Source organism: Bison bison, unplaced genomic scaffold (genome assembly GCF_000754665.1).
Source record: "Bison bison bison isolate TAMUID 2011002044 unplaced genomic scaffold, Bison_UMD1.0 scf7180017864181, whole genome shotgun sequence".
Lineage (NCBI taxonomy): Eukaryota > Metazoa > Chordata > Mammalia > Artiodactyla > Bovidae > Bison > Bison bison.
In genome coordinates, this window is record NW_011494753.1 from 542,236 (window position 1) to 550,836 (window position 8,601).

The window sequence follows — 8,601 nt, forward strand, 5'->3', positions numbered from 1 at the left end:
ATGATGCATTTGACATTGCATATCTGTGTGCACCCTTCTGTCAACATACAGACACAGCCTTAGAGCAGGTAAATACCATGTCCTCATCTGTTAGTATTCAGTCAGTGGTTTCAGTTCAGTTCAGTTCAGTCGCTCAGTTGTGTCCAACTCTTTGCAACCCCATGAACTGCAGCATGCCAGACCTCCCTGTCCATCATCAACTCCTGGAGTTTACCCAAACTCATGTCCATTGAGTTGGTGATGCCATCTAACCATCTCATCTTCTGTCATCCCCTTCTCCTGCCTTCAATCTTTCCTAGCATCAGGGTCTTTTCAAATGAGTCAGCTCTTCGCATCAGGTGGCCAAAATACTGGAGTTTCAGCTTCATCATCAGTCCTTCCAATGAACACCCAGGACTGATCTCCTTTAGGATGGACTGGTTGGATCTCCTTGCAGTCCAGGGGACTCTCAAGAGTCTTCTCCAACACCACAGTTCAAAAGCATCAATTCTTCTGCACTCAGCTTTCTTTATAGTCCAACTCTCACATCCATACATGACTAATGGAAAAACCATAGCCTTGACCTTTGTTGACAAAGTAATGTCTCTGCTTTTTAATATGCTATCTAGGTGGGACATAACTTTCCTTCCAAGGAGTAAGCCTCTTTTAATTTCATGGCTGCAATCACCATCTTCAGTGATTTTGGAACCCCCAAAAATAAAGTCAGCCACTGTTTCCACTGTTTCCCCATCTATTTGCCATGAAGTGATGGGACCAGGCGCTATGATCTTTGTTTTCTGAATGTTGAGTTTTAAGCCAGCTTTTTCACTCTCCTCTTTCACTTTCATCAAGAGGCTCTTTAGTTCTTCACTTTCTGCCATAAGGGTGGTGTCATCTGCATATCTGTGGTTATTGATATTTTTCCCGGCAATCTTGATTCCAGCTTGTGCTTCTTCCAGTCCAGCGTTTCTCATGATGTACTCTGCATATAAGTTAAATAAGCAGGGTGACAATATACAACCTTGACGTACTCCTTTTCCTATTTGGAACCAGTCTGTTGTTCCATGGCCAGTTCTAACTGTTGCTTCCTGACCTGCATACAACGGTTTGAGTTTCCTCAAAGATAAACTTTATTGATACATTGAGGATTTGAGAATAGATGGTTTACTTAGGAGGTGATTCCAATATGCATTCATATGAGGGAGGAAGTGAGATAGGAGAGAAAAAGTAGCCAATATGCAGTGTGTCAGAAAGCAAAAAAAAAAAACTCTATTGAGATAAGGAGATAGTTGGAGCATAATCCTAACCCAGAAACACGGAGCTGATGTAGAATACTTGTGTCAAGAGTATAAGCAGAAGGGGCAAGGGAGCTGGGATATTGCTACCCCAACTGCCTTCGACCATTCATTACATGCTCCTGGAGGCAGAGGACTAATTTTCCAGTACTTCCTCCTTGCTGCAGGCTCTGCCACCTCCAAAGCCCTCAGGCAGAGAGATGCAGAGACTGGCATAAATCAGCCATGGTGGACCATAATGTCCTGAACAAAAGAGACACAGTTGGGGTGCTGACAGCCACCTCTGCTTCCACTGCACCTCTTGTCTTCCAAACAGTCTGTTTGTCTGGTCCTTTATGTTCTAGTATGTCTTGCTGACTTTTATGCAGATTTTGACAAGGGCTAGGAAACCACAATGGTGGGGTCTTGTTCCCCCAGCTTATGTCTTTCATCCTCTGCTCTGCACTGTCTTGTTTCAAGAACTGACATCAGGTGCCTACCAACCAATAGGGTCTGAAGCAGGTGCCACAGAATAACCAAGACAGAAGCTGTAAGTGATCAAAGTGTTTCCCCTCCTGATCCACAAGGAGGAAGATGCCGCTGTAATTAGCCCCACCGTGGAACAACTGTCAGCCAGCCAGCTGCTTCATTCTGCCAATGTCGTCTCCACCCTTATTCTGAGATGCTCACTCCCTGCAAGAGAAGAGCCCCATCTGCTCTCTAGAAAAGCCTCATCAGAGACCTTCAGATGTAAATAAAGCCTTGGCTGAAGCAAGCCCCACTCAGAATAGTAAGTATCGAAGAAGCAGATCTACACGGCTCTGTCTTCTCAGCAAGTAAACTGCTGCTACAGTGCCCACCACACCAGCCCTTAGTTATCTCAGGGCAGCACAGAAGCCAGAAAGCCCCAGTCATGAACTTTTATGGTGGATGTTTTCCAAGTGGCTGACCATGCCCCACCCCACTCTTCAGAGCTGGCAAGTGACACACCCAGAACTTGCAAAGCATTTGAAAAGTGGAAGGTGGTCACGATCCATCTAAGACAGTGATTCTCAACCAGGGGTGTTTTTGCTCCTCCCTGGGGCTTCCCACGTGTCACAGTGGTAAAAAAATCCACCTGCCAATGCAGGAGATTTGGGTTGAAACCATGGGTCAGGAAGATCCCCTGGAGGAGGAAATGGCAATGCACTCCAGTATTCTTGCCTGGAAATCCCATGGACAGAGGAGCCTGGTGGGCTACAGTCCAGGGAGTTGCAGAGAGTGAGACATGACTGAGTGACTGGGAACACAGGCACCCACCAGGAGACACTTGGAAATGGAGATGTCTGGAGAAACAGATGATAGTGGCATCTAGCAGGCAGAAGCCATGAAAGCTGCTGAGTATTCCCCCAAAGACCTTCTGTCCACACAGCAGACATCTGAGGGTCTGGCAAAGAAGATTCTGGGAACAGGCTTGGGTTCTCTGTTCTCTGACACTGACAGCTGGAGCACCATTGCTGGTGTCCCGGCCACCTGGCAATGGTGAGACGGAGGCTTCTCTGTTTGCTGGCTGACATGGTAGACAAGTTCCATGTTGGAGTACCGCTTCCCCACAGCAGGGTCATCTCTATGCTTGGGGTTAGAATGAACAATCTGAAAGTTTGGGAACTGAAATCTGGGGATGGTTGACTTGGGACTGTCCTGGTTTTCTTTTTTTATCTTTTTTTTATTGGAGGATAATTGCTTTACAATGTTGTGCTGGTTTCTGCTATACAGCAATGTGTAAATCAGTTGTGTGTGTGTGTGTGTGTGCTCAGTCACTCAGTCATGTCCAACTCTTTGCAGCACCATGGACTGTAACCCACCAGGCTTCTCTGTCCATGGAATTTTTCAGACACAAATACAGAAATGGGTTGCCATTTCCTCCTCCAAGGGATCTTCCTGACCCAAGGATTGAAATTGCATCTCTTTCATCTCTTGCTTTGGCAGACAGGTTCTTTACCACTAGCACCACCTGATAATCAGGTATATGTATACATAGATCCCCTACCTCTTGAGCCTCCCTCCCACCCCCACCCCACCTCTGTAGGTTTGTCCTAGTTTTTAAAAATGAAAGTCCTGCACCCTAGGAAGACCCCCAGGAGGGTGTCCCACCTACCTGGGTGAGTGAGGTGGAAGCAGCTGGAGAAAGGAGGGCAGAGCGGAGTTGTTGTCTTTGCTCTTCACTCTGGTTCACTCGGGACAGCCTGTTTCTTCCTGAGAGGGAGAGTTGCTTCTTGGGTTTGGGTCTGGAAGTCCATCTAGGAAACTCAGACTCGATAGTTTCATGCCACGTTCTTAGGTTCAACAGGCCTCCTCAGAGCATTGCAACATACATCCCACTCCTGGCCAGGGGTACAGAAGACACTAGACCACGGCTCCTCACCTCTGGGTCTGGTGATGTGTGAAAATACAGAGACAGTGCCATGCAGCAAGAGTTTTGACAGAGGCCTGGGCTGTGAAGGAGATGGAAGAGGCAGTCAGGAAAGGTTTCCTGAAGGAGTTGGTGCCTGAAAATGTGGGTTTAAGGGACAGAGAAATTTGCCAGATAGAAAGGGAGGTTTAAGGAAATATTTTCCTGCTGACGAAACAAGAAGATAAAAACATTGCGAAGCCTTGGTGATGCTTAAGAGTGGAGAGAAGTGTAATTCTCTTTGGCCATGAAATGAAAGTACATCTGTATATTTAGAATGTGGGCTTACAAGTTTTTCAGATGGATCTTCAGCTACTGCCCCATTTTTCTTTTTCATAACCTCCACTTTAGGGTAGCGAAACAGAGATTATTATTCCAGTTCACATTTGGGGGAGCTGGCCCCACAGATTTAAGCACTGTGTGCAGCTCACATGTCTAGTTAAAGTCTCCAGGGCTTTTTTTTTTTTTTTTTAGTTTTGATAATCTTATACATGATTTTAATTTTACCATAAGCATGCATTTCTTTTGTAAAACAAAATAAGGCAAATAAACTGCAATGTGAAATCTAGAAAAAATGGTATAGACGATCTTTCCTGCAAAGCAGAAATAGAGACTCAGACGTAGAGAACAAACAGATGGACACTAAGTGGGAAGAGAGGGCTGGGATGAATTAGGAGGTTGGGATTGACAGGTACACTACTATGTAAAAAAATATATAACTATTGAGAACCTACTGTATAGCTCAGGGAACTCTACTCCATGCTCTGTCGTGACCTGAATGGGAAGGAAATCCAAAATAGAGGGGATGTATGTATACATATAGCTGCTTCACTTTGCTGCACAGAAGGTCTCCAAGTTTTGACCTTGAGGGAGGCTGCTGAGGGCAATGTGGATCTCCTGGACTTTGGAACTAGAAAGACCTTGCAGGATTTCTTGACTTATTAACTCCATGAACTAAAGCAAAATTCTGAGTCACAGTTCTCTCTTGGAAATCCAAAACAGAGGGGACATATGTATACGTATGGCTGATTCACTTTGCTGCACAGCAGAAACTAACACAACATTGTAAAGCAACTATACTCCGATAAAAAGAGAGAGAGAGAAACCAAAAAACAAAATGATCTCTATAAGTTTGAGTTCTTAATTGTGAATTTCAAAGGATAAGTTTGTTGTCAGACTGAAGTTTTGCACTGTTAAGATCTTTTTTTGTGGTTTTGCTTGCTTGTGTTTCTACAACTTGATTCTCAGTGTGCTCAAACTAATTAAACGACCTTTCTTCAAGAATGAGAAAGCCGACATGCTTTTGAGGGGATGCTAATTACACTTGATATCTCCTTTAATAATATGAGATTAAAAAGAACTGAAAGTAAGGTTTTTAAGTGCACAAGACAACCATGGCGATGACACACCGATCTAGACCAGATCTATAGACTTGTTTACTTGGATCCTATCTTTGTGGGGTGTTTATATATATATATATTGAAACCAAGGAGCAGAAGATGTTATCAGTGATGAGCCATTTCAAATTGGATCATGTTTTTCTACAGGTATATTGGGCTGGGGTTTGCTTATGTGCCCTGCAGTGTTCCACTCCTATGCCATCTCATCTGCACCAGACTCTTGCCCTAAAATTTTCCATTTTAGTCTCAATCTGTATTCATGCTTTGCTCCGAATACAAACTGAATTCTAGGCCTTTCTTTTAAAAGCCCTGGAGTAGTATGTATTCTCTATAACTGGACAATTTTTTGCAGCTGTGTTTCTCTGTATTTTTGTCCCGAAGGGTGGTTGCCTTCCCTTGTCCACAATCATTTATGGACCAACCGTTAGTTGAACGTTTCAGCCCTTTTCGTCTACAGCACCTGGACCTGTCGAACTCTGTGATCGATGTGTCTACCCTGCAAGGTCTTCTGTCTCACTGCTCCAAGTTGCAGAATCTCAGCCTGGAAGGCCTCCGACTTTCAGATCCCATTGTTGATAATCTTGCTCAGAACACACATTTACTGCAACTAAACATTTCTGGGTGTTCTGGATTCTCTGAATCTGCCCTGAAGACTTCGCTGAGCAGTTCTTCCAGATTGGATGAATTGAACCTCTATGATTTCACTGAAAAGCATGTACAGGTAGCTGTTGCACATGTATCAGAGACCATCACCCAGCTGAATCTCAGCGAGTACCGAAAGAATCTGCAGAGATCAGATGTCTCTACCTTAGTTGGAAGATGTCCCAATCTTGTCCACCTAGACTTAAGCGATGGTGTCATGCTGAAAAATTACTGCTTTCCAGAATTTTACCGACTCAACTATCTCCAACACCTATCACTCAGTTGATGCTACGACATAATACCTGAAACTTTACTTGAACTTGGGGAAATTCCCACATTAAAAACACTACAAGTCTTTGGAATTGTGGCAGACGGTACCCTTCAACTGTTAAAGGAAGCCCCCCCTCATCTACAGATTAATTGTTCCCATTTCACCACCATCACCAGGCCGACCATTGGCAACAGAAGAACCAAGAGATATGGGGCATCAAATGCCGACTGTCACTGGAGAAGCCCAGTTGTCTTTGAAGCCTCTATTGCAAGATGGTGTCTCCTCTTTTCTTTGAACAGGGAAAGTAAGCAGGAAGCCCAATTGTGGAGAGCTCAGCTATTTTTATTCTTGGTTTTCTGTTGCCTTCCTTCTACAAGTATATTAGAGAACCATTGGAGACAGAAAACTATGAAGTGTTGCTTTTTAGACATGACTATGAAAGCTTTTTATCACTGCTATACCCTTAAGAGCCTAAGCTCTATGCTTTTTGAAATTTTAGGGAGAATGAGCCTATGATTTCAGGATACCTTAAATAGCAAAATTTGAACCACGTCTTCCAAGGGCCATTCTTCATAATCTATTTAGAATCAAGCTTAAAAATCACCACCAGCATATCATTTTCGTAGCCTATATGGCAACTGAACATTCTTCTATTTAATGTTTCAGCACTGCTTTATTATAAGACATAGGTTGCAAAAAATAATAAGCTATTTGTATTGTAAGCTGAAAAGAATGAGAATCATAGAGTAGATCTGTGCAATCTCTTCTGAGGATGGCAAGAAAAATAGACATTTCAACTGCACCTTTAGATTCGCAATCAGGTTGATGGAAACGAATAGCCCCAGGTCATTCACCTTAAAACCTAAATAAGGAAACAAACAATTGGCCAACCAGAGGTGTAGAATTGGTATAGAATTTAAAGGCTCAAGAGACAGTTTTCTATGACAGTTAACCTGGGGTATCCTCTAATGCACATTAATGAAGTCCCCTTTATGTACAGTTGGGAAGGTCCCCTGGAGGAGGAAATGGCAACCCACTCCAGTAGTTTTGCCTAGAGAATCCCATGGACAGAGGAGCCTGGAGGGCTACAGTCCATGGGGTCACAAAAAGTCACACACGACTGAGCGACTAATACTTAATACTTCCTCTGTATTAATACCCATCTCGACCCATGAGGGAGAATTTATAGCCCTTGGAAGGAAAAAAATCTCTTACTTCTGGTCAGTTCTAAAAACTTGATCCCCTAGTTGCTCAATCCCAGGCCTGCCTGGGAACACTGTTAACCAGTCTTTTGGCCAGTATGGTCAGAACAGGAAGGTTTAATCATTCATGCCTGTGGCTTTTGTGTTACCACAGCAACCATTTTGTATGTCAATCATCTGTCAACATCTCTCTCCCCTAGAGGTTGTATACTCTTAATAACACCAATGAGGTGTTCCATTTTTTCATTCCTAGCACCAACACAGAGACCAACACAGAATAGACACTTGGAGTTTGTTGAGTGACTGAGGAAAGGCGTTTGTGTTCAAGAAGATGTACATCATGAAGATGTACCACGTTATTCATCTCTGCATCTTATTGACTAGCATAGCACCTGGCTGGGACACAAACATGAATGCCTTCTGGACCAGGAAGATGGTTAAAATGAATGAAGACCATTTTAGAGTGGTGGGATGTTCAGAGCAGGAGGCCACCTGCCCTTCTAAAAAGGAGAAAGAAGGCATTCTCTGGTGGTCTACTGGCTCAGACTCCTTGCTCCAGGAGGCCCAGGTTTGATCCTTGGTCAGGGAACTTGATCCTGCATGCCTCAACTAAGAGTTCAAAAGCCACAACTAAAAAATCCTGCAAGCTGCATCTAGGACCCTGCAGTCAAATAAATAAATACTTTTTTTAAAAATAAAGAGAAAAATGGCCCTCATCTCCTGCTGATTGTTGGCCCCTAAAAACACAGGCCCACTGTGGCCAAATCATCTTTTTCTTTTTCAAGAAAATAAAGAAATTTCCCTGTACACACACATCCTATCGACTGGTCTGCTCTGTGCCTCCAGCAGATGATCCACAATTCAGTTCAGTTCAGTTCAGTCACTCAGTCATGTCCGACTCTTTGTGACTCCATGGACCACAGCACACCAGGCCTCCCTGTCCATCACCAACTCCCAGAGTTTACTCAAACTCATCTCCATTGAGTTGGTGATACCATCCAACCATCTCATCCTCTGCCTTTCCCTTATCCTCCTGCCTTCAATCTTTCCCAGCATCAGGGTCTTTTCAAATGAGTCAGTTCTTCACAGCAGGTGGCCAAAGTATTGGAGTTTCAGCTTCAACATCAGTACTTCCAATGGATACTCCGGACTGATCTCCTTTAGGATGGGCTGGTTGGATCTCCTTGTTGTCCAAGGGACTCTCAAGAGTCCTCTCCAACACCACAGTTCAAAAGCATCAATTCTTCTGCTCTCAGCTTTCTTTATAGTCCAACTCTCACATCCATACATGACTACTGGAAAAACCATAGCCTTGACTAGACAGACCTTTGTTGGCAAAGTAATGTCTCTGCTTTTGAATATGCTATCTAGGTTGATCATAACTTTCCTTCCAAGGAGTAAG

At 43.8% G+C, this 8,601-nt stretch overlaps 1 pseudogene; it reads left to right on the forward strand.

Annotated features, from left to right (window-relative positions):
* Window positions 1-2,619: 2,619 nt before the first annotated feature.
* LOC104991021 lies at window positions 2,620-6,254 on the forward strand (annotated as a pseudogene).
* Window positions 6,255-8,601: the final 2,347 nt, after the last annotated feature.